We start from the raw sequence: 27,667 nt of genomic DNA on the forward strand, positions 1-27,667 counted from the left end.
ATTTTGTGATTTAAATTTCCAGAGGTGTCTGAAATTTTAAGTAACTTAATTGCCTTCTTCACTTACTGCTGAAATGAAATATGAGTTTGTTTAGTGTGCTTGTGTGTGTGCGTGTGCGTGCACATGGAGCCAGAGACTTGACTTTTGCTCTTTATTGCATTTCTTAAACTATCTACACTTGGCAATTCATTTGCATCAATAATTGAAAAGCCATCAGTCTTCTCTTGTCTTCAACTCCTTGCTATGCACACTAATGATATGCATGATTGGCTATTGCCATAAAAATGCACCATAAATTTTTTAAAGATAATTCAACTACAGAGAATGAATCAATATGAACTACAGTGATAACATATGAGACAGTCTCTCCGATGCCACTTAAAAACAGTGAGCACCCCTCTTGATAAGACACCATTATTGCCTCCACTTGGAGTTTTTAGGCAGTGATTTAGCACTTTCTTCTTTCAAAACTTGACTAATGTACTGTGTTCTCAACCACCAGTTTTGTGGAAGGAATTCACCAGCTAATGCTGTTTTGTTCTGTGCTTTCTGGTTTCTGCCGTTTTCAGGCATCCTGTACATGGGGAAGATTTCTTGTGACTGATGTGTGTTGTAAAATTGGACATGAAATATTGTGTTCTTTCACTCATTCATTCATTCTTTGGTTCATTCCTTTCTTCTTTCATGCATTGGAAAAACTGCTGTTTGCCCTTAAATGGATAGCAGTCTCAAATGTGAGGTGTCAGTCATTAGAAAGCACAGATTATCATGGGAATCTGGAATAAAACCAACCCTGAGACCCGCCAGAGCTCAGACAGAGGTGCGAGGTCTGAACTGAGATGATCTACACCAGGGAAGCTTTGGATAGCTTTGCTTATTTTGGTGTCGAAAGCTGGGGCAATGCTATTTGCAGTTAATTCATCAGCATAAGGAGCCAGCAAGGAAAAAGTGACAGAGGGCAGACAAAATTCCTTCTCCTAGTGTTCTATCCTTGACCAGTGAGAACAGGATCGCTGTAGAGGCTGAGCTTTATACTTCAACATTTTAAGTGAGGAAGGAAATTTGACCCACACTTAACCCCCTTCTCTACATAGGTGTTTCCATAAAGTCACTGGATGCACTTCAACAACCTGTAATCTAAGTTTTTGTGGAGATGTGGGTACCCTGATACTAGTGATCACTGGGGACTGGATGGACTGCAGTTCTGTTTGGGCAGCAAAGTTTTCCAGGTTGCTCTCCACTTCACCTCATAATGGGCCTTTCTTTAGAAATGCACATCTGTAGCATGCACACATGAGAGTGCATACACTCTCTCTCTCACACACACACATGCACTTTGGAACTCACGGTTTTGAAGCATATGATTCACTCTCTAGAGCAGTCCTATATGTATTTTTATAGAAATAAATAAAAAAACTGTTTGTTGTAGTGAGATCAATAACTTTTATTCAACCTGAAAGTTGTCTCTTTTATTTTAATTTAAGGAGCTTGCTGTTAGTTTATCATATTTTTGTTATCTAGCATTGTTATCTTTGATTTTAGAAAGGCTCTGATATTTTAAATTTTTTCTTCTGTTCTTAATCACTGTTTGTGTTCCTCTTCCTCTTCAATAGATTTCCAATCAAAGCTGTGTTGTTATTCAGTCACTAAGCTGTGTTCGACTCCTTGCAACCCTATGGAGTGCTGCACGCCAGGCTTCCCTGTCCTCCTATCTCTTGGAGTTTGCTCAAACTCATGTCCACTGAGTCTATGATGCTGTCTAACCATCTCATCCTCTGCCGCCCTCTCTCCTTTTGCCTTCAATCTTTCCAGCATCAGGATCTTTGCCAATATGTTGACTCTTCACGTCAAGTGGCCAAAGTACTAGGGCTTCAGCTTCAGCATCAGTCCTTCTAATGTGTATTCAGGGTTGATTTCCTTTAGGATTGACTGGTTTGATCTCTTTGCAGTCCAAGGAACTCTCAAGAGGCTTTTCCAGCACCACAATTCAAAACAATCAGTTCTTTGGTGCTTAATATATATATATGAATATGTCTATAAATATGCATACTGGGTAGTGTTAGTTGCCTTGTATAGCTTTGATTTCATGCATGTTATTGTACTTTAATCTCATTTTATTTCTTTAATTTTTAAAAGTGTATTTAAAATTTATTTATACTGTTTATTATATATGTCCATTGCTTCTATATTTCATTGGGTCCATAATATTACTAATTTATTATCCTATTGAGTATTCCTCAGCTCTTCCTTACAATAAGACACACACACACAGAGCAATCAACCTCTTTGTACACATTCCCTTACAAACTTCTTTGAGCTAGGTGCTCAGAAATGGAAATGATCAATCATAAGCCGTGCGCCTAGTAACTTACATGAAGTACCTTCTGAATAATTTCCAAAATGGCTTGAGGACATTGACATAGTCAATGACCCAGAGTTCTTGTCTTGCCACATCTTCACCAATAGCTAGCATCATGCACCTTTCCAAGTGTTGTTCTTATGAGTGTTGCTTGGTAGTTTATTGTTGGTGAAATTCCATTTTTCTCATTTGAGCTTAATGTGAATAATTCTTTAGAGAAACTTCAGGTATTTTAGCTTACATCCCTGTGGTTTGATTTTACCATTTTTTCTGTTGGACTTCAAGCCTACTTTTCCAGTGTTAGGAATAAGAAGTTTACAGGAGGTAAACCAGAGCAGTGGTTAAAGGCAGGGACTCTGGAATCAGACTGAGGTTCAGTTCCTGGATTCACTGTTTAAAAGCTATGATATTACCAGTTGTTCAAGTTTCTACCCCTTTCTTCTGTGTCAAGAAGATGAAGACTTAGTGAGTGTTCAATATAGTAATCTGTTTATTATTACCACTGTCCGAGCCACAGCAGTCATTTGAAATGCTGACTGATACTCTTTTTGTTAAAGAAAGTTCTATATTCTCTACCCTCCCCATCTCTACCTAATGGGAAAATTTTGCCAGAAGGGTCAAGATAAGTGGTGACAGACTACCATCTTATTGTTACAGTGACTTTCTTTTTGTTTTTTGATAAAGCAATATCATATTAAGGCATGATTTATACAGAATTTAAATGTTCCTTTCTATTATTTTTGAGAGTTTGCTACATGAGTGTAACTGCCACTCTTGACATTTCAAATATTCCCATCAAATCTGATAATTCCTTTGTACTTCCATTGCAGCCAACCCTCTTCATGCCCACATTCCTGAGAAATGTTTTTGATTACTACATAGTAGTCCTGCCTGTACTTAAAGTGAAATGAAAGTGTTAATCTCTCAGTTGTGTCCGACTCTTTGTGATCCCATCACTGTAACCCACCAAGCTTCTCTGTACGTGGGATGCTCCAGCCAAGAATACTGAAGTGGGTAGCCATTCCCTTCTCCAGGGGATCTTCCCGACCCAGGGATCAAGCCCAGGTCTCTTGCACCTCCTGCATGGACAGGCAAGTTCTTTACCAGAAGTGTCACCTGGGAAGCCCTATATAGGTATGATTGATTATTTTGTCAATCCCCAGTTCTTCTTTCCTTTCTGAAGGTTGGAGGAATAGAACTGAAAGTTCCAGGCTTCAGGTCAAGGCTTGATTTCTCTGGTGACTAGCCCCATCGGAAAACTAGGGGCTGGCCAAGAGTATCCATATTTAAACAAAAGACACTTTTATCGGGACTTACCTGGCAGTACAGTGGTTAACATTTCACCTTCCAATGCAGGAGGTGCAGGTTTAATTCCTGGCTGGGGAGTTAAGATGCCACATGACTCTTGGCCAAAAAACCAGAACATAAACAACAGAAGCAATGGTTGTAACAGATTCAATAAAGACTTTGGAAATGGTCCACATAAAAAAGAAAAATAAATATATAAAAAAATTTTAAAAAAAGACACATCACCCAAGAAGTTCCAGTGGAATTAGGAGCTTTCTGTCAGGAACCAGGGACAAAAACCAAATATATTTATATGATCCCACAACCTTTTGTTCTTTACTAGGTTTGTTTATTCATTTCCTATTATCTTTTCTGTAGATTTCATGTTTTCTACATACAAAATGTCATCTTTGAAGAATAATAGCTTTCTTTTTTTTATCACATTTGTACATTTCATTTCCTTATCTTGCTTTAATGCATGGAACTTAAAGTACAACATTTAATAGAAGTTATGATAATGAATAACTTTCTTCATTCTTCTATTTAAAACTGTCCAATAATTTGGTATCATCAAATTTGATGTTAAGTCTATGTTTTATACATATAAAACATCAATATTGAGGAAGTTTTCCATTTTTCTCTAGATTCTCATAAATTATAAATGAATAGTCAATTTTATTAAATATTTTTTACATCTATTAGAATGAGCATATGATTTTTTACCTTTATTCTGTAAATATAATAAATCATATTGCTTAATTTTTTTATGTTAAATCGGCTTTGTTCTCTTGACAAAATCCCCACTTGGCTATAATATATCACCTCCATTAAATAATTGAAGATTTAGTTGGCTAGTATTTAGTTAAGGAATATTATATCTATTATATAAAATGTGGATGAGTAATTATTTTTTAGAATTTATTTCTAGTGTTAGAATTATATTGGCTCATAAAGCTAATTTCAAATTTTTCCTTCTTTATCTGTTTCCTGAAAAATACTTGTGTAGAATTGATGTTATTCTTCTTTAAATGTTAAGTAAAATTCAAAGTGAAATCATTCAGGCCTGGAGATTCTATATGGAAAAGTTTCTGATTATGATTTAATTACTTTAATAGTGTAAGGCTATTTAGGTTTTTAATTTTGTCTTACATCACTTATTCTGAGAAATTTATTACTCTCAAAATTATTGCCATGAAGTCATTTATATCTCCTTATTATCATTAGTGTTTATAGGATCTATAGTCATGGTTCCTCTGTGTATTTCTAATGTTGATAATTTGAATTTTGTCTTATGTTTCTTGATAAGTCATCTGGGTTTTAATCAATATTAATTTTTTCATAGAAACAACTCCAATTTTGCTTCAATCAACTTCAATTGCTGATTTCTATATCACTTGTCCATTTTCTACTTAATTCATTTTTGCTCTTATTTTTATTTGTTTTTCTTCTTATTTGGGACATATTTTATTCTTCTTTTGTTACCTTCACACACTGGAATTTAGATTACTAACTTTGCACTTTTCTATTTCCTAATATATGCATTTAAAGCTAAAAATACATTGGGCTTCCCAGGTGGTGCTAATCTGCCTGCCAATGCATGAGGCGTAAGAAACTTGGATTTGATCCCTGGGTCAGGAAGACCCCCTAGAGAAGGAAAAGGCAGCCCACTCCAGTAGTCTTGCTGGGAGAATCCCATAGACAGAGGAGCCTGTTGGGCTACAGTCTACGGGGTCTCAAACAGTCAGAGACAACTGAGTGTCTGAGCACACAAAGCTATGAAACTCATGATTACTACTTAGCTTTATTTCATACATTTTGATAGTTTATGTTTTCGTTATTATGGTTGTTTGAAATAATCTCTAATTTCCTTTCTGATGTATGTTTTATTTATAACTTACTTAAGTTTGTATTGTTTCATTTCTCACAATTTAGAGATTTTTTATTCATGATGTTATTGTTGATTTTAAATTGAATACTATTGCAGCCAGAAAATATGTTCTGCTTATTTCAATGATAAAAAATATTCATTGAATGTGTTCTCTGGCTCAGCATATGGTTTATTTTAATCAATGTGACATGTTTCAATAAAGTTTATGTGTAGTTTTCAGAATGGAGTGCAGTGTTCTCTAAATGCCAATCCAGTCAAGTTGGTTGATAATCTTTTGTTGTTGTTTTATTGCAGTTTATTCCCACATTCTCTATCCTTAATGACTTTTTAATCTAAGTTTTATATGCATTATGGAAATTGCATATTTATTTATATTTCTAATACAAAAATTCTTTATGTTTCCCTTTAATTCTATCTATTTTTGCTTTTTTCCTCTAAATATTGTAGTGAAATTCACATAGCATGAAATTGGCCATTTTAAAATGAAAAATTCAGAAGCATTCAGTACACTCACAATGATGTTCAACTGCCATTTCTATCTAGTTTCAAAACATTTCAATCACTCCAGAGTAAGACCTTTTATTCATTAATCAATTTCTCTCCATCCACAGTAAAGTCTCTTACTCATTAAGCAGTTTCTCTCTCCATCCTTCCCTCTCTCAGCCTCTTGCAACCACCAGTCTATGTTCTGTCTCTATGAATTTATCTATTCTGAATTGTTGTTTGTTGTTCAGTCACCCAGTCATGTCGGACTCTTTGTGACATGGACTACAGCATTCCAGGCTTCCCTGTCCTTCACCGTCTCCTGGAGTTTGCCCAAACTCATGCCCATTATGTCGGTGAAGCCATCCAACCATCTGGTCCTCTGTAGTCCCCTTCTCCTCCTGCCTTCAATCTTTCCCAGCATCAAGATCTTTTCTGATGAGCCAGCTCTTCACATCAGGTGGCCAAAGTATTGGAGCTTCAGCTTTAGCATCAGTCCTTCCAGTGAATATTCACTGGGTTTATTTCTTTTAGGATTGACTGGTTTGATCTCTTTGCAATCCAAGGGACTCTCAAAAGTCTTCTCCAACACCACAGTTCAAAAGCATCATTTTTTTTTTTTTTTTGGTGTTCAGCCTTCTTCCATGGTCCAACTCTCACATCTGTACATGCCTACTGGAAAAACCATAGCTTTGACTATATGAACCTTTGTCGGCAAAGTCCTGTCTCTGCTTTTTAATATGCCTTCTAGGTTTGTTATAGATTTTCTTCCAAGGAGCAAGTGTCTTTTAATTTCATGGTTGCAATCACTGTCCACAGTGGTTTTGGAGCCCAAGAAAATTAAGTCTGTCACTGTTTCCATTGTTTCCCCATCTATTTGCCATGAAGTGATGGGACTGGATATTATGATCTTCAATTTTTGAATGTTGAGTTTTGAGTCAGCTTTTTTCACTCTACTCTTTCACCTTCATCAAGAGGCTCTTTAGTTCCACATCATTTTCTGCCATAAGGGTGGTGTCATCTATGTATCTGAGGTTATTGATATTTCTCCCAGCAACCTTGATTCCAGCTTGTGCTTCATCCAGCCTGGCATTTTGCATGATGCACTCTGCGTATAAGCTAAATAAGCAGGGTGACCCAAATTGGAACCAGTCCATTGTTCCATGTCTGGTTCTAAATGTTGCTTCTTAACCTGCATGTAGATTTCTCAGGAGGCAGGTCAGGTGGTCTAGTATTCCCATCTCTTTAAGAATTTTCCACAGCTTGTTGTGATCCACACAGTCAAAGGCTTTGGCATAGTCAATAAAGCAGAAATATATGTTTTTCTGGAATTCTCTTGCTTTCTCTATGATCTAACGGATGTTGGCAATTTGATCTCTGGTTCCTCTGCCTTTTCTAAATCCAGCTTGTTAATCTGGAAGTTCTCAGTTCACATACTGTTGAAGTCTAGCTTGGAGGATTTTGAACTATTCAGAAGAACTATTCTGAATAATTCATATAAAAGAGGTCATGCCATGTTCGAGTTTCTTTGTTTGGATTCTTTTAGTTAGCATAGTGATTTAGAGGTATATCCATATCTAACCCTGACCCTTTGTGGCTTCCCAGGTGTCTCAGTGGTAAAGAATCTGCCTGTCAAAGTAGGAAGAGACAAAAGACACAGGTTTAATCCCTGGGTCCAGGAGGATTCTCTGGAGAAGGGCATGGCAACCCACTCCAGTATTATTGCCTGAAATTTTTCATGACCAAGAGGAGCCTAGCAGGTTTCAGTCCATGAGGTTGCAAAGAGTCAGACAAACCTAAGCACATAGCCAACACACCATGCTGCTAGCATGTACTGCTACTTAATTCCTTCCAAGGTTGATAACAGTCCATTGTATGCATATAGCACCATTTGTGTATCTAATAACCCACCAACTGACATTTCGGCTATTTTTACCTTTTGGGCACAGTGCTGTGAATAGTAATCAGAAGGGATCTGAGTTTAATTTTTTGATGGTCTGGGTGTGATTGTAGGTTTAACTGATTTAATTGACTCTAAGTTTCAGAACTCCGAGGGCCATGTTAGAATTCTTTCCTTTAGAACAGGTTGGAATAAGAACCCTGGAGATATTCCAGAGATCTCTCTCTGTTTTACAGATAAGCTTCCAGCTTTCTGAATGCTGAAAACCTCCCACTACTTTACAGGCTAGCACTAAGCTTTGGGGTTGCTGGGAATGCTCTTTGCCATCCATCCCCATCACTGCCCCCTGCTTTCTGTGCCTGTAGAGATCTCTATCCTCTTGGCTGCCCCATTCTAACTTTCAGAGGAAAGCTGCAGTCTACTTGCGTAAAAAGGATTTTTCTCAGCTTTCTACCCTGCATGTGGCCTCTGCGCATTACCCCTTTGCATTTGTTATAGGAATGAGTTTTTGTGGAGGTTCAGGCAAGTCTGTGACTAGGGCTCTCTAGACTCCTAATCCATTTTTCCAGCCTCCACATACATTTCATACATCTGTAGAAAGTCGACTTTTTCCTCAATATTTCAGCCAATTCTGAGCTTGTTCACCATGTGCTTCTGTGCTGGGGGATTATAGCAACCATGAGTCCTTTTCCCTCCCAACAAGTGCTTGTGACAGTTAGAAATCAAGTTTGTTTAGTTTGTTTAGGCTGTCTGGTGGGTTTTTAAAGAGCTAACTGGTTCTAATTGTCAGGTAGAAGCAATGTTCTCTTGAAAATGACTCCTATATGTTTTTGGTTTTGTATACATATGCATTGGTTTCTTTCTTTTTTTTTTTTAGCATTTATTTCTAGAATCAAGCCCTCCCATGCCATTTGCTACCCCCAGAAAGCCCAGAGATCCAACATATTTTTGAGTCTTTAAATACTCACTGTTAAATTTTACAAGTGCCTTGTTCAGAAGATAAAGTACTGAGCATCACATCTAGTTAGTTAGGGGTTTGGGTGCTTTAAACTCTTATGTCACTATCTCTTAGAAGCCTGAAAACCATTTGTAACTTCTCTTTCTAGGCTATGTGCTCTCAGAGTTCCCCCTTCTGACTACGGAATCCTACTGACTGCTTCATCTGTTGTATATCACTGCTCCTATAGGCAACTTTCTACGATAGACCCTAGCCTCTTTTGTATGAAGCAGGAAAGATGAGGGAAATGCTCAAATGAAGGAAGCCTTAAACAGGGGAATCTAAAAGGGTTAGAAAGAGAGGCAGAAGTAGGAAGAGACAGGGAAGGTGGCCGAACTATCCATTGGGACTAGACAGTCAGGGAGTCTCTGGGGAGAATTTGGGCAGGCTTCCTGGCAGAGCAGGAGACCGGTGGCAGAACTCAGGAACTCAGCTCCCAAGCGTTGTCAGTATCATCTGTGGAGAAAGCCAACTAGCGCAGGAGGGGAGGAGGCTGGCCCTGTTCCTGTAAGTTATTTCTGGATGCATTATTCATATTTGATAAATCATTTAGAGGCAGCTACTTTATTAGCTTATAAAGCACATTATATGGTTTTAAATTGTTAATACAGGCTGTTGTGATGCATATTGTACCTCAGAAAAGCCATGCTTCACTTTAATTCATAGCCTCATTATAAAGCTTGTTACAAAGTGCTGCATTATTGCATGAAGGATAGTGGAGTAACGATTCTGCAAGAAACCTGAATACTTTATTTACATCACTGGTGGCTTGGTATAGCCCATAAGAAATGCACTGAATGATGGAATCAAATCAGATTTTGAGCTTTTTGAGGATAGACCCCTGAATCCACCTCCTTGAGACTTATCTTAATCTGGCTCTAGTTTGGATGCTAACGTATCCAGAAAAGTCTTGCTTGAGTGATCAGTTGCTCGGTGTCCCTGGATGAGTTGTCTTGTCTACTTCTCTAAGGCCCCCTGGTTCTCACTTTTTTAATTCATTTATGTTTTTAATTGGACTATAATTTCTTTACAATGTTGTGTTAGCTTATGCTCCACAATTAAGTGAATCAGCTATGTGTGTGTGTGTGTATCTGTGTGTGTATATATATATATTCCTTCCTTCTTCAGCGTTCCTCCCACCTGCCCCAACTCACCCCTCTAAATCATCACAGACTACCAGGTTGAGCTCCCTGTGCTAGACAGAAGCTTCCCACGAGCCATGTAGTTTACACATAGCAGTGTATTTATGTCAATGCTACTCTCAATTCGCCTCACCCTCTCCTTTTCTGCCACCGCCATGTCCACAAGTTCATTCTCTATATCCATGTCTATACCTGCTTCTCATTTACTCACTTAAGAGATATTGATCACCATCCATGTGCCAAGCACTGTGCTAGACATTGAGGATTAATAATAACGATAATTAAATACTTAGCAGCATAGTTTTATTTCCTGACTTCATGAAGTTTACCAGTGCAGTAAAAAGGAGAAATAGGGTGAATTTGTGCTGGAGTATTGAAATCAACTGAGTTTTATACAATATGCAGATGACAAGAGTAGCATATGAGTAAACTAAGCAAATATTCAGAAGTGTAAATCATAAACAGATCTTCATTCAAACTGAAAATCAGACCATCTCCTCCAGGAAGTTTGCCTTGACAAAAAAAGTCAACCAGATCTAACTGTGAATCCTTGTTCACTTACTGGTTGTTTGTCCTTGGGTAGGTCACTTAAGCTTGTTGGTACACAGCTTTCTTATCTCTAAAGTGACAGTAATTATTGCCTTGACTCACCAAGAGTATTAAATACATAAATAAATACTTAGCTGAGTGAGACATTGCAGGTACTTAGTGAACTGTTGTTGCTTCAATCATTTAACAGTTGAAAGCAAAATGTAGCAGTACTCCTCAACAGATCCACACTATGGCATTCAAATCGGTAAAGTATCAAGAATGAAATTGTATTTTAGGTTAGTGTTAAAGTCTCTAAAAGTTAAAGGTTCTCTTCAGATCATGTACAATCTAATTCAGTGGAGAAGCAAATGACAACCCACTCCAGTATTCTTGCATGTGAAATCCCATGGACCAAGGAGCTTGGTGGCATACAGTCCATGGGGTCGCAGAGAGTCAGATGTGACTGAGCACAAGAAGGATGAATCTAATTCAGTACGTGCACCTTCGCATCTGTCTCCTCTGGTGAACTGCTATGTCATGCTCAGCTTTCTGGAGCCTAAAGTAGGGGACTCTATCATTTGAAATCAGTGGAGGCTCTATATAGCTTACGGTGAGAGTTCATGTTAGAGAGTAATTGGAAATGATGTAGGCTGGAAAAAGGAAAGTCATGAAGGGAGTTGAACTTTAGTCCAAAGAATGCAGGCTTGATGAGCAGACAATAGGAGTCAGAGCTAGGTTGAGATAAAGCCCTACATCATCAGAGACTTTTGCAAGTCATAAGGATCAGTACATGTGTGGAGAGAGGGTAGTGGGAGATGAGGGTTAAATTAGAGAAGACTAAGTGTTGACAGTTTGGGTAAAATAGCAGTCTTAGCATCTTCTGGATTCTTCAGTTACTGCCTCCCCTAATTTTCCTAACATCAGTACCATCAGTACCCTAGAGCCATGCTGATACCATCTTCCAACCACACTACAGAAAACTGTTGCTACCTGTGCTGACCATTAAGATACAGGTGCTCCTGTATGTTTCTTGGGAGTAGCTAGGATCATCAGAATTAAGAAAACTTTGAAAAAGAAAGAAAAATCATACCTGAATGATATTATTAAATTTTATTAAATTTTGGAATTGGAAAAATGCTTTCTTCACCTATATGGAAAATGTGTAATAACATTTTTTTCATAATTTTTGAAGTACTTTTTTGAACACTGAAAACAGAAAAAAGAAAAAGACAAGGCTCACATATTTTAGAGTTAATGAAGCTCAATGTTAGCAAGTCATTTACATCAAAAATAAGCACAGGAAGAAGAGAAAGAATCTGCACAAATACTTTTTTTAGATGAGGTCTGTGCTAACAGGTGAATATTCAGACCAAAGAAACTTTTTCATCTGCTACTCTTTGATTTCTGAATCCATGTACGGGAGAGAGTGCAAACACCCCAAAGGTCCCCCAGAAAATAAGTTGTTAACATTGATTGACTTTCTTCTTTTTATTTACAAAGTTAGAACTTGTATATGCTTTCACTCTAATTTTAAAACTCTGGCATTTTTATTAAAGTAAGAGGCAGATGAGTGATGAATTATTCTATTCACATTCACTTTGGTGTTAGATATGGCGAGATGGCAGGAAACTTACAGTCTTAACTGACAGGTGGGAACTCATGGGTTCATACGGAAACCATGCACAATCCTGTGCTCGAGAATGGATTTCTCCTCTCTCTCTCTCTCTTGGATAAAGCTGAAACACTTAGCTAGGAAGCATCCTCGATCAGGTCCAAGCTGCATTTACCAAGTTCAAGGAAAGCTTCCCAGGAGCCACCAGTAAGTGGCTCCCATGGGCCAGCTGGACACTGTTAAAAGAATGAGATCTCCAGATTTCGAAACCTGGACCATTTTTTAGCCAGGTTTCTGATAACTGTAGCCAAGTGTTATTTTCTGGCAGGTGGCAGTAAAAAGTCTGGAGGAGTTTTTCTGCTTCCTGTAAATCTGCCCTCTGAGCTGTGGGGCTGGTGGTGCCCCGGGTTTGGCAGTGCAGTCTCAGGTGGGGGTCCTGAATCAGTCATTTGGCCTTGGCCCCTGCACATCCAGCTTCTTTTATCCAGTCATCGGAATGGTGCATTGTCCTTGTCCCAGATAGAAACCCACAATCTAATTATCACAGGTTAGAGATATATATTGCTGTCTATAGATAACTAGATTCAACACTTTAGTCAAGTCCAAACAAGCAACTTGTTCTTAACAGAACAGATTGCTTTACATTTGTCAAGTCTGTACATTTGCTATATTTCCTTTGCATTAAAAAAATGTTTGTAACATAATAGCTAAAATCTCCAAAGTACCCCCATTAACTCCTTAAAAGAAAAAAAAAGAATATTAACTCCTTAAAAAAAGAAAAAATGTCTTCATTCCGTGATCACAAATCACTAGCAGTACATTTTTAATCCTTTTCCTGCTTTTTTTGATAAAATGATCGTTTAAATAGTCAATTATTTCTCATCTATAGTCATTCTTTGGGAACATAAGCTGTTACCTTCTTGTGAATGAGCATTCGGAAATAGAATGACCACACCTGCTAAATTGGACACATTGAATGTTTCCATTTTCTTTTCTGCTGTTATATCGTGAGCATCTTTTTGTACATTTAAAGGGTTTTTTTCCTTTAAAATACATACTGAGAAACAGAATCATTTGGTAAAACAGTAGAAAATGTTTAACGATCTTGAAACACAGAATCAAATTGATTTACAAGGAACACTGTGTTATTTTATTCTCCTAACAGAAACATTTGAAAATATCCTGCCTCACTGCACTATCACCAACCTTGAAACAATGTGATAGCAAATATAGTACGCATTCATTTGAATATGCATTGTCTCCTATTTTCTAGCAAAGTTAAACATTCTCTCACATGTTTGTTAGCTATATTATATTTATATTTCCTCTTTTTAAAACATTTGTTCATGTTCAGAGTCCATTTGTCTGTTATCATGTTAGTGCTTTATTTTCAAGGGCATATTACTTATTAATGTCATTATTTCTTTGTTTATCATATATTTAAAAGATATTCCTGAATTGAGTTCCTGACTTCTGAATTCTCTTTTTTCCAGCTTAAAGAGTCTACCACCCTCAAGTAACCACAGTAGTGAGTGAAATGTATATGTATGATTTTAGAATGTTACATTTTTATTGTTTAAAGTAACATCTTAAGTCATCTGGATTTTATGTGTCTATATCACACACATCTAGGTCATGTGATATTACTTGATTATCAAAGCAGTCTATTTTGCCAGACACTTTTCCTAAATATGTAACTTTTCTCTCTTCATCTGTTTCTTTCCTCATTTCCTGGGGAGTCAGCTCAATAAATGTCCATCTGTTGACTATGCTCAGCATCACCCCAGCCAGACCTTAAGAGGCTCTGCTTTCCCTCCCTTAGATTTGACTTAATCATCCTGATAACCACCTGAATTTTTAAAAAGAGGCTTTTAAACATATTGTGTACCTGACATAAAGCTGTAAAAATCCTGTTTGTTTAATTAAAAAAAAATTCATTGGGTTGCTCTGAACATCTTGATTCTATTATCTTAAAAGAGCAATACAAAACTGTCAGGTAAGACTGATAAATAAGTTGTAATATCCAGGCAGATTAGGAAAATACAATGGGACAATGGCTGGTCACGTATCTTTAGCAAGGGTATGCAAAGGGAAAACTATTCTAGGTAATTGCAGAAATACGGGGATAAACTTTCTTGTGATACCTGGAAGCACTGAGTTCTCTAAGTTGTCTGATATTCCCTAAGGAGATAAATTCCATAACCATAAATACAAAAAAATAGGGTTCATTTGGAGGTTTCATAAAGGACAGATGACCATAAAGGGAATAGGAGTATTTAGGAGAATTGACCAAAGAGAATGAAGGCTGGAGTCAGGGTATAAATCAGGTAAGAACAAATGGAAGTATATATATCAAGTAGTATGTTTTATTCACCTGTTGGCTCAAAAGTGAATCTTAGCTGGTGTTTTGGCATTTAGCCATGTATGTTTTAGCTGTTTTAATGTCCGTATATTCACTTGAGTAACTCTTTTATGTCTTAAAGAGTCTCGAATCCTACTATTCTTTCAGGTATCAGAACTGTTTTACATGACTGTCATAGCCACTGCTACCAATTTTGTGACTCAGATCAAGAAACTTCTTTAGTCGACACACAGCTGTGTAACTTACTATGGGAGGTGGTGTCGTGTGGACACAAGGGGTTTTGATGGGTCAGAAAATAGCAATATATTCTTCTACTGCCCACCTGACCAGGCAGTGAAGCTCATTGTGCATCAGGGGCACTCTCTAAAATGGGAGAGGTAATCCTTGTACCTATTTCAAGTTTTTATTTTTTTTTGGCAGGGGTGGTGTTTGGTGGTAGGAGGAGGATTTAGTGATATCCCTTGTATAGTTCCGGAGGAGACAATGGCAACCCACTCCAATACTCTTGCCTGGAAAATCCCTTGGATGGAGGAACCTGGTGGGCTGCAATCCATGGGGTTGTGACGAGTTGGACATGACTGAGCAACTTCACTTTCACTTTTCACTTTCATGCATTGAAGGAAATGGCAACCCACTTCAGTGTTCTTGCCTGGAGAATCCCAGGGATGGGGGAGGCTTGTGGGCTGCCCTCTTTGGGGTTGCACAGAGTCAGACACGACTGAAGCAACTTAGCAGCAGCAGCAGCTTATATATTTCTTATTCCAGCACTGGGCATGGAGAAGGCCCTCACTGTATATTTGCTATTATAATATTAGCATCCCACTTCTGGGGAATGTTGAGTGTTATCTTACTGAGATGTGGAAGAAAGATGATATGCCTCACAAGGAATAGCTTTTTATCACAAGAGGAAAAGTTGATGTATACATTCCTTGAAAGGTGAGATTATTCAGAGCTTCCAGTGTTCAGAACACAGTCCCTTGTCCCGAACAGATAACTAATGAATATTTGTTCAACTGTGAATCAAATCCCATATGTTTTGAATATTATCAGTCTGGGTGGCTCAGTGGTAAAGAATTCACCTGAGAAAGCAGGAGACGCTGTCTCGATCCCTGGGTCAGAAGGATGCCCTGGAATAGGACATGGCAACCCACTCCAGTATTCTTACCTGGAAAGGTCCATGGACCAAAGAACCTGGTGGACTGCAGTCCATGGGGTCACAAAGAGTCAGACAGGACTCATCGACAGCACATGCAGGAGCACGAGGGTCTTTGCTGGTTCTATCATGTTGCAGGGGAGGCAGTTGGGACTGTTTTTGAGGCTGACTCCTGTGGATCTCATTTTCCATGTGTGTCATTTGGTAGGGAAGGAAAGGACTCTTTCTCTAAGTGGCAGACCAGTTCTACCATGCCAAAGTTCTCAGACTCCCTGTCCTCGTCAATTATGACAAAACTGTCCTGTCTAGGAACACAGAAGGCAGCACCGCAGTTGGGCTGGGTGCACAGTGAGCCGCATCTGGAGGTGCAGGACAGGGCCATCTTGCCCTAGTGCTTGCAGCTCAATGCACAGTGTGCTTCGCCTTTTTTCCTTCCATTTAGGTGGATTTCTGCTGTATTCCAGCTGCAAGATAAACAAAACATTTATCCCAGTCAATTTTAACAGCCTTCGCTTTGCACATTTGCATATAGCTTAACTTTCATACAACCATGGGAAGCTCATAAAATCTCAGCCTGTGCTGACCATAAAAAAAAGGTATTTTTGTAGAATGCTGGGTTTGTGTACTTCCTTGAAGCACTAGAGGAACTGCAGGAGCCTTTAAAACTAATTAACAACCCCCTGTTGGGGACATGGCGCTTTGCAGTGATTTATCCTGGGTGGGAGTGCAGACCTGGGCGGCAAGAACTTCTAAAGCTGTAGGCAGATCTGAGGGGATTTGTGAAGTGGTGTTATTTATGACACACACCTCCCACTACCCACTTTTTGGTGCAGAACATAATAGAAATATTTAAGGCATCTCCACTTTAACAGGAGAGGTAAGAACAGGTAAGCCTTTACTACCACGTCACTGCTGCATTTATAACCTTCTAAAACTTCAAGTGAGTTTCTCCCTCCCCTGATAAATGTTACTGTGTAGTTTTGAAAGTCACATAGAAATGCTAGTCTTGTTGCAGGCTGCAGGACTTCTGACATGTTTTAAAACATGTGTGACTCTAGGACCTAACATAGTTATTGTTGCCATAATGATTTGGGGCACCAATGGTTTTTCTTTCTCTCTGTAATAGAATGATCTGATGCCAGAACTTACTAGATTTTTAAAGTACCGTTTCCCGCAGCTAATTTTGTAGCTGTAGAAGTAGAATGGGTTTGGGTGACTAATTTCTCCCCCAGAAGCCTTGGCCATGGTTTACTAACAGGCTTGGGAGGGGTAGCAGGGAGGATGGGAGTGGAAATAACCATTCAATGGAAATAACCGACTGCTCCCCGCCCCCACCCCCCACATACACACCAATGTTCCCTTCTCAAAGAAGGGAGTTTATTCCTGGCCAGAAGTGGGCACATAGACTTGACAGCAAGCAAGAGAAATGAAAACTAAAAATAAATGTGGTAGAACAGAAACGTATATAAGCATTCTTGGGGATGAACTGAAGAAGATCCACAATGCTTGAAGGAAACAAATCTATCTGCATCCCGTGTTAGCTGAGTAGTCACTAGGAGTTACTATAGCTTCCAGTCATTGGTTTCTTCATCAGTAACGTGAGAATGAAAATGAGACGATCTTTGAATGAGTCTTAGGCATAGTGTGTATCCCACACACACAAAAAATGCAAAAGTGGATTTATTAATGAAATATCTGTAGAATGTCTAGTATCAGAGAACAACCCCATGCTAAAACCATCTTGCACTACTCCTGCGTGCCCATTGAGGGTGCTACTTGGCAGAAACCAATTCAGGATAGAGGAATGACAAAGGCAGAAATTCTTAGGTAGGCTTCAGGCAGCATACATTTATTAGCTCTCCCATTTAACACATTACTGTAAAAGCCAAGTCTCGGTGGCCTTGGGCACTATTCTGACGCAACAGGCCCTCATGGAGCATCTGAATAAGAGAACCTGTCGGTCTTGTCTTTGTCCCTCCCCATCAACACCCTGTCACCTGTTCCCTTGCTTCTTTCTTCCTGGGCCCTCAGGGAGCTTCCACCCTTGGCTCCCACTCTGCCTATGCCTTCCGAGAGGTCACAGAAGCCAACTCAAACTTTTAGACCCATTCCTAAATGTTCCCATGATTATCTTAGTCTTGAGTCTTGAGTTGTAAACCTTCACTACGTCACTAACACATGGTGACATTGTCCCATGTGAACTGCGAGTGGCCATTCAACCATAGTTACTTCGATGGCGGAACTATCCTGAACTGAAAGACAATAGAGTCAGATTTATTCCTCTCTGTAGAAGAACATGTTTTTAAAAATGTATACCATGGCCCCTTTCTTAGTATTTCTGCCGTTTCCTTTGTTAAGTCCAAAGGGTATGAAATAGAAGAGACTAACACAGGGCACAAGTCCAGATAGATCTAAGTGAGATAAATTCTACTAAACCAACAACAACAACAAAAAAATCAAGTTTTATATAGTTACATTTAGATGTGGTACTTTTTCATTGAAAAAAATTGAGAAAATATAAATGGCAATATTTAGTAGAACTCCTGAATGCATAAAAAGGAATAAAAAAAAAAAAAAAAAAAAACACACATTAACAAGGACTTCCCTGGTTGTCCAGTGGTTAAGACTTCACCTTTTAATGCAGGGAGTATGCTTCAATCCCTGGTAGGGGAGCTGAGATCCCACAGGCCTCATGCTTCCTGGCCAGAAAAGTAAAAAAAAAAAAAACAATATTGTAACAAGTTCAATAAAGACTTGAAAAATGGTTTACATTTTAAAAAATCTTTGAAAAACACAGATTAACAATGGATAATAACACTTTACATTTTTACATAATACTCTGCATTTTTTCAAGGTTTTTTTTACAACTAACAAAAGACTGAATCTTAGGTTACTTGTGAAAAGAGAGCAGGGGGGATATTTTTATCCCATGTTATGGATAAAGAAACAGTTTCAGGGTCCAAAGTTGTACCATAAATTAAATAAGAATTTCTTCATGTGGATATTAGGGTTATGAAAAAAATGCTCCACCAAGTCTAGAGGGTTGTTGTTTTCTTAGATGAGTTCTTTTTGAATTCAATCTGAAAAAATAAACGAGGGTAAAGCAAGTTAGTGGAAGAAGAGAAAAAGCATATCTGTGTTCCCTTGAAGTGAATTAAATGTAATTGTAGTTATCAGAATCTGAATATGTAAAACCTGAAATTAGCCAATACTAGAAACTCACACTTCCATCTGAATTTATGACTTAAACAATGAAACTTTTTCTGTACTTTAAGAATAACATATTAACTTTTCCTTTTCAAACATAGAATGATAGACTGATGTTCATTATAGATTTTTAAGGAAAAAGATTATGAAATATAATATGATTCTATTTCTGTTAAAAACACATATATCTACTTAAATGTAATGTTTAACAATAGAAGAAAATCTGAAATAGCAGCATGAACATTTTTCTTCAGCTTTCTTGAAATAAAATTGACAAATAACATTATAAGATATTTAAAGTGGACATTTAGATGATTTGATATACAAGTGCCTTGTGAGAACAGCACAGACAAATTTAATACCAGTTATCTTGGAGTGGTTGGATGGTGGGTTTTTATTTTTCTCAGATATTTACCTTTGTGTTTGTGTGTGTGGACATTTATGCTCTTTTGTTCTGGCAAGTTTCAATTATACAGTACTGTGTCATCAGCTATAGTCACCGTATTATACATTAGATCTTCAGACTTTATCTTACAACTGAAAGTTTGCATCCTTTATACCAACCTCTCTCTATTTCACCCAACTCCCCTCCCTTTGAGTCCCTGGAAACTCTTTCCTCAGCCAGTTCAGTTCAGTTGCTCTGGCGTGTCCAACTCTTTGCGACCCCCTGAATCACAGCACGCCAGGCCTCCCTGTCCATCACCAACTCCCGGAGTTTACTCAAACTCATGTCCATCGAGTCGGTGATGCCATCCAGCCATCTCATCCCCTGTCGTCCCCTTCTCCTCCTGCCCCCAATCCCTCCCAGCATCAGGGTCTTTTCCAGTGAGTCAACTCTTCGCAGGAGGTAGCCAAAGTAATAGAGTTTCAGCTTCAATATCAGTCCTTCCAATGAACACCCAGGACTCATCTCCTTTAGGATGGACTGGTTGGATCTCCTTGCAGTCCAAGGGACTCTCAAGAGTCTTCTCCAACACCTCAGTTCAATACCATCCATTTTTTGTCCCTCAGCTTTCTTCACAGTCCAACTCTCACATCCATACATGACCAGTGGAAAAACCATAGCCTTGACTAGATGGACCTTTGTTGGCAAAGTAATGTCTCTGCTTTTTAATATGCTATCTAGGTTGGTCTTAAGTTTCCTTCCAAGGAGTAATCGTCTTTTAATTTCATGGTTGAAATCACCATCTGCAGTGATTTTGGAGCCCAAAACAATAGTCTGACACTGTTTCTACTGTTTCCCCATCTATTTGCCATGAAGTGATGGGACCAGATGCCATGATCTTAGTTTTCTGAATGTTGAGCTTTAAGCCAACTTTTTCACTCTCCTCTTTCACTTTCATCAAGAGGCTTTTTAGTTCCTCTTCACTTTCTGCCATAAGGGTGGTGTCATCTGCATACCTGAGGTTATTGATATTTCTCCCAGCAATCTGGATTCCAGCTTGTGCTTCTTCCAGCCGGGCATTTCTCATGATGTACTCTGCATCCAAGTTAAATAAGCAGGGTGACAATATACAGCCTTGACATACTCCTTTTCCTATTTGGAACCAGTCTGTTGTTCCATGTTCAGTTCTAACTGTTGCTTCCTGACCTGCATACAGGTTTCTCAAGAGGCAGGTCAGGTGGTCTGGTATTCCCATCTCTTTCAAGACTCTTTCCTACTCTCTGCTTATGTGAGTTCAATTTTTTAAAGATCTCATCTGTAAATGATACATACAGTATTTGTCTTTGTTTCAGTTATTTCATTTAGCATAACATCTTGTAGTTCCATTCATGTGGTCTACAAGTGACAGTGTCCTTTTTCAAGGCATAAGCATATATATATATACGTGTGTGTGTGTGTGTGTGTGTGTGTATAATTATATATATATATATATATCACATTTTCTTGATCCAGTCATTAAAATAATTTTCTAACCTCATGTATTTCACCAACCCAAATAGAATTCTTCCTTCGCCTGATCATTTCATTCCTGGGGCGAATTCATGTAGAGCTAGCAGTATGATTTTAGGGCTAAAGTCCCAACAACTTCAAAGCCATGCAGAGTTATACCAGAAGAAAAGCATTTTCCACTTCCTTGATCATTGGAAAGCCCCTTCTAGGTATTCTGCTATGCAGACCTCCTTTTCCTATGCAATACATTGCTGAGATCTAGTCCTGCCAAACAGAAGTATCAATGGAACATTGGAGGAAAGGGGGGAGTAATATTGCACCCAGAACTCTGAACTCTTCCTCAAATTCAAAACACAGCCTCACACTTTCTAGTTTTTTGGCTTCAGGTAAGTATTTCAACATTTCTGTGCTTTAACTTACAGAATTGCAATGCCTACTTCCTAGGGTTTAATGAAGAGTCCATGAAATAATATAGACTAAGCATAAATAAATGTTCAAATTCCTTATCAGGCTCAGGTCTGCTGATCTGATTGTCAGCATAGGACAATGACAGGTCTGAGGAGAACAGACAAAGATGTTGCATTAATGATTTAAAGGGTTGACTTAGTGGTAAATAAAGATGCTCAGTTATCTTCAAGTATCATTTTTGTACCATGAATGATCTATTTTGCAGCTCTAAGCTGAAAGCAGATGGTGGTAGCAAAATTGTTTGTAAGAAAAACATTTTCTAGGAACAGATCCCACCCCTCACCTCAAAGATTTTAGTTTATGTCTCATTGCACAGAAATAGACTATGCAGCCACCCATAACTGTGAGAGAATCCAGAAAACAAAAATTTGGTAAAAGAAAATTAACTGTATGATTCTTTCTCTGAAACTGGGTATAGTTGTCTGAACAAAGTAAAGATGTCTTGAGCATGGGCAGAAGGGGTAGGTGGGGAACCTTGGGTATATAGTGTCTGACACAGAAATATTTAATTAAACTTGGAATCTCTGCCCACCATGGCTGGCACATTGACCCTGGGAGCTTGATAGTCAGTGGTGGGCATGGCTGGAAAATGTCTCCTGATTAGCACTGTGGCATATTTTGCCCTGCCTTCTTGGAAAAGATATTGCAAGTGACCAGCATGTGTAGCTGGTCATAAATTCTGGCTAAGATTTACTTCTAAGTGGCATGGAGAAGTCCCTACGGTGGAATAAATCCTTTTAATAATAATGCCGCAAAGGCCATGATCAGCTCATCCCTGAGGGTTTTACAAAAACTTTGTTTTTTATTTGCTTAGTTAGATTTTACAGTGAAGACTAAACTTTCTTAATTGATTTTATTACTTGTTTCAACAAAATCTCATTTTGCAATGGTTTGCACATTACTGCACAGATTCAGAGCCAGAAATCATCCCTGATTTAGATTTATGGGAAGAGTTTGCATATTTTCCAAACATGGATTTTCTTATAGTTCTAACAAAGTACATGTATTTTGTGTACAACCAAATTGTATATCTATTTTGCAATGCTTTTATTTAAATTATAGTGATTTATGGGCACTGTGGTTTGGCTGCCCATGCAGCATTTTATCAGGTCTCTTCTGAAACCCTAAGGTTTCAATTGAGCAGGGTCACACTGCGTAAGCTTGTTGATCAGTACCTTTTGTCTTTGACATTATCTCTCCAGAGCAAAGTGGGGCATGGTTCTATTTAGGTTTTGTTTGCTTTTATTATTTCCTTCAACTCTCTGGCTGGTTATTGCATTCCTGTATCATTTTGAAATTTATAGTCTATTTAATAGCATTTTTATTTTTTATGATTATGTCAGTCTTACCCATAAGAGGGTCTTAGGGAATATGTTTTGAGTTTCTTTCAATAGCAACCACATCCCAGAAACTACCTAACTGAATTATGAGTTTTATTTTTTTTACCAGAGGGAGCTATGAAACAGAAATTATTTTAGATGTAGATTATAATAATAATTTGGAGGCATCTTTATGATCTGTGAGTTTCATATCACTATCATGCCTTGCATTCCTTTTGATTATTCCTCTTCTAACAGAGCACTGCAAAACTTCTGTATGTATCCAATAGCAAGCTCTACATCAGGGGAAGATGCAAGGGTATGTTTAATAGTGAATTGTTCACCAAAATGTCAAGAACAGTTTGTTCAAATTATCTCAAAGGGCAGCCCAAATTGGTGCTTCTCCCTCAAAGATTATGTGTATACAAGGGCTAAAACATTAAACTATCATTACTGGGGAAGAAAGAGATAATTTATGGGGAGGATGGAGGGATGTTTCAGGGAATCCAGTAACACAAATTCCTCTGAGGCAGGACTAGGGTAACAGGCGAGAAAGTTAGTCTGGGAATAGGTGGCCCCGTGCTTGTCCCTCTCAGTTGCAGACACGTGATAAGGATCACCGTCACAGAGGGAGACACACAGGATAGTGAAGTAAGAGGATGTTTATTGTTAGAGGGAACATGATAGAGTATGTACCATATCTCAGGCCCCCTTCCAAAGGTCTTGCATATGTTGAGTCACTGAATCATCACAATGAGCCTATGAAAGAGGAAACAACAGTAGCAGTTGTTTAACAATGGTAGTAGCCAAGTAAGTTCACATAACTGATAAATAGCACAAAGCAGGGTCCTGATTGGACCCCAGCAACTTGGCCTCAGACAGTTCTGTCTGTTCTTCCTCCCTTTCTGTTGACTGTCTTCTGCTTTTCGGCTTCAGCCTCTACCAGACTATCCCAGCACCAATACTGCCCATCTTCCTACCTCAAATATCTGACAGAGATTGGCTAGATTCTCTGGGTTTTAATTCCAAGTTGCTGGGAGACAGGTCTGTTTGGTCAGTCTGGGTGAAAAGTTCACATAGATGTGGAGAGGGGTGTGGGTCATGTGGTTCAGACCTGGGCTGCCTGTTTTCACAGCAAGTGCGCGAATGTGGCTGGAGCAGTCACTCACAAGAGCTGCCAATTATCAGTTGTTTATAACTTGTAATAAAAACAGCCACATCTGGGGAGCTCAATTCACTTGATCTCTGGTGCTTCTCCATACATCTTCAATTATGAACTTTAAATCAGCTTAATTTCTATTTCTTCAAAAACAATTTCTGAAAGATAAATTAATGGTGATATATATGCTCATTAGGGTTCCATTCTGTCTTTTTTGTATCTCTTGCCCTCCAGATTAGAGTTCGTTTAGACACCAGATAAATACAATGAAGATCTAGCACTCTGAAGTTTCCCTAAAGATAATAGCTAAAATTAATTACCTTCTTTAATCCTCACAACAAAGCTATGAGACAGAATCAATACTAGTCTCCTTTTCACAATGAAGAAACTGAAGAAAAAGATTTAAATGAATGCCCCAGGTCACAAAGAAAGTGATGGAATCTGAGTCTAAACCCAATTCTGAAAGCAGGGCCTGAACTTTTTTAATATTTATTTTTATTTATTTATTTGGCTGCTCCAGGACTTAGTTACGGAATGTGAGATCTTTAGTTGTGGCATGCGGAATCTGTTTTTTTTAGTTGCAGCCTGTGAGCTCTTTAGCTGCTGCTGCTGCTGCTAAGTCACTTCAGTCGTGTCTGACTCTGTGCAACCCCATAGACGGCAGCCCACCAGGCTCCCGCATCCCTGAGATTCTCCAGGCAAGAATACTGGAGTGGGTTGCCATTTCCTTCTCCAATGCATGAAAGTGAAAGTGAAAGTGAAGTAGCTCAGTCGTGTCCGATTCATAGCGACTCCATGGACTGCAGCCCACCAGGCTCCTCTGTCCCTGGGGATTCTCCAGGCAAGAATACTGGAGTGGTTGCCATTTCCTTCTCCAATGCATGAAAGCGAAAAGTGAAAGTGGCATTGCTCAGTCGTGTCCAACTCTTAGGGACCCCGTGGACTGTAGCCCACCAGGCTCCTCCATCCATGAGATTTCCCAGGCAAGAGTACTGGAGTGGGTTGCCACTTCCTTCTCCGTCCTTAGTTGCAGCATGTGATATCTAGTTCCCTCACCAGGAATGAAACCCCAGGCCCCCTGCCTTGAGAATGTTGAGTCTTAGCCACTGGACTATCAGAGAAGTCTCTGAACTTTAAATAGTTACACTACATTCATGCAAGAACTTGTTTTCACTCATTTCAGCCAGCATTTGTCCTCATCTCAAAATACTGTGGCAAAACTCAGTCATAAAAGTGGTTAATAGAGCCAGTTTTCCCTACTAGTGTCTGTGTCTGTCAGCTCTTAGAAGCACTCTCTGAAAATCTTCCCAATTTTTTGTACGTCTGGCAGCAGCTGACCCATTGTGTACCTTAGGGCTGAGATGATGGGCTGAATTCAGGTCACCAAGATTGGAATTCTAAGGGCCTGTCTTAAAGATTGTATAAATTTGGGCAAAGCACCAAACCACTCTAAACTTTCATCTGTGAAACTCGAGTAATGATGCCTACCTTTTCATTTTTGTGAGGAATAAGTGAACGATTGATTATCTGGCTGCTCATATGAGAGGATGCTGAGAGCTTAGTCTCTACTGCCTCCCTTAGGTACCTTTTCTCCATCTGCCAGTATTTAACACCATTGTCCTCACTGGCCCTAGCACATTTTAGCACTAGAAACCAGCTTAGAAGTGAAAGTGAAAGTGTTAGTCACACAGTCATTTCTAATTCTTTGCGACCCCATGGACTATATCCCGCCAGACTCCTCTGTCTGTGAAATTCTGCAGGTAAGAATACTGGAGTGGGTAACCATTCCCTTCCCCAGGGAATCTTCCCAATCCAGGAATTGAAGCCGAGTCTCCTGCATTGCAGGTGGACTCTTTACATCTGAGATACCAGGGAAGTCCAGGAAACCAGCTTAGGACTTCTACTTTAATTGTGTGGCTCTATAGTCTTCTCTTCAGTGTATCCTCTGCTGCTATATTGTAGCTTCTGTCGTAAGTGAGTAAAACTCAGGAACCCACACATCTTCCTAAATCCTCTACACAGGAAGGTTGGAGAGGCAATACTGCAATATTTAAACTGGAGCTTGGATTTGCAAAAAGCCAAATAAAGCAGCTTCTATTGGAAAAACTTCCAAGGAGAACCAGACAGGATGGAGAGATGTTGAGTCATCTTTGGCTTCTTTGAGAGCACTATGAAATATAATCAGCCATCAGTGAATTACCCTGGGTGGAATATTTATGAAATGTTCCATTCAATGTCCTAAAGTCATATTTTATGATCAACAGAACCTGTGAAGTTTTAAATCTGCATTAATAATAATATAGACCTAATTTCTGATACTCTTCAGTTTTTATAGACTACTTTTATATAACCTTTTCTGTTGGCCCTTACAAAAATGAATGAAGTATTTGTTATAATCCCTGCTTTATAGATGGAAGAATTGGTTTCCAGAAAGATTAATGGCTTCTCACTTCATTTTCAAACCAAAGGCTCTTATACCTTGCAGCATACGGCTTAGCTGCATCAAATTTGGAATCAAAAGAACTGGTTTTCATCTCAGTTTTATGGGTAGAAAAAATAAAGATAATAATACCTCTTTCATAAATTGCTAATGTGTTTGGATTCCCAGGTGGTGCAGTGGTAAAGATTCTTCCTGCCGATGCAGGAGACCCAGGTTTGATCCCTGGGTCAGGAAGATCCCCTGGAATAGGAAATGGCAACCCACTCCAGTATTCTTGTCGGGAAAATTCCGTGGACAGAGGAACCTGACGGGCTATAGTCCATGGGCCTGCAGAGTGTCGGACTCGACTGAGTACACACAGAGAAAATAATTGGCTGAAAGTACCAGAAAGTGAATTTATAGAGATGTAACTGAGTTGGGGATTATAGATCTCACACACACACACAACACACACACACACACAATACAGACCTTGTCAACTGCCAGCATTGGCTTCCCTCTTTGATAATGCATTAATAGCCTATCTATCATTCCCTTGACTTTCCCCTGGATTTGCCACCTCTTCCGGAGCTTCAGGCATGGTGCTTGTATCTCGGGTAGAAATAAGGGTAAAAGTTTCAGTCTCTCTGTTTCCTTTCATAGACAAGGCCAAGCCTTCACTTCCTGTGCGGTCTATGGACTTTGTTATCTGTCACAATGTAAGCTGTTACGTGGCTGCCTGTTGCAAGGGGCTGTGGGAAAGAGAATATTGAGCCTGGGGCTACTAATGTTGCTGCTCAAATAAAACTGGGTCATTCTTAGTTTAAAAAAAAATGGTGGGGTTAGATTTTAGCAAGGCCAGCAAATATATCTATCTAACATGGCTTTGAGAGATATTTTATTCAGTGTAAATTTTGTGTAATAGAATGTGCTTAATCACAGTTGTGTCCAAATCGTATAGCCTGCCAGGTTCCTCTGTCCATGGGATTCTCTAGGCAAGAATACTGGAGTGGGTTGCCATTTCCTTCTCCAGGGGATTTTTCCTGACCTAGGAATCAAACCCAGGTCTCCTGCATTGCAGGCAGACTCTTTATCAACTGAGCTTTGAGGGAAGCCCCTGTAATAGAATAGGTATGTAAAAATTGTTGGGATTTCCTTTGCAGTCCAGTAGTTAGGACACCTATGCTTCCAGGGCAGGGGGTGTGAGTTTGATCCCTGATCAGGGAACTAAGATCCCACATGCATGGTCAAAATATTTTTTTAAATTTTTAATTGTATCATGTATAATATCTTTAATATTAATATTGATAATATGATGACAGCATTATTTTCCTTTTCGACGTAAGGCACCTTTGAAAAAAATAGTAGTGATAACTATCAAATTTGAAAATGCTACCTTATACTTTTGTTGTGTCCAATTCTTAATATCTTTTAACTTGTTTTAATCTTATACTTCTAAATAGGGCTGAAGAGTATCATTATTATAT

General features: G+C 38.8%; 1 long non-coding RNA gene across 1 annotated transcript; it reads right to left on the bottom strand.

Moving 5' to 3' along the window:
• Positions 1-23,246: 23,246 nt before the first annotated feature.
• On the bottom strand, positions 23,247-26,869 carry LOC110148625 (uncharacterized). The gene is made up of 2 exons (XR_002317217.2): positions 26,673-26,869; positions 23,247-23,361 (listed from the first exon to the last, which is right to left on the bottom strand). It is a non-coding gene; the product is annotated as an uncharacterized lncRNA (long non-coding RNA).
• Between the last annotated feature and the right edge of the window lie 798 nt (positions 26,870-27,667).

The sequence above is a fragment of the Odocoileus virginianus genome, chromosome 2, assembly GCF_023699985.2.
Source record: "Odocoileus virginianus isolate 20LAN1187 ecotype Illinois chromosome 2, Ovbor_1.2, whole genome shotgun sequence".
Classification (NCBI taxonomy): domain Eukaryota; kingdom Metazoa; phylum Chordata; class Mammalia; order Artiodactyla; family Cervidae; genus Odocoileus; species Odocoileus virginianus.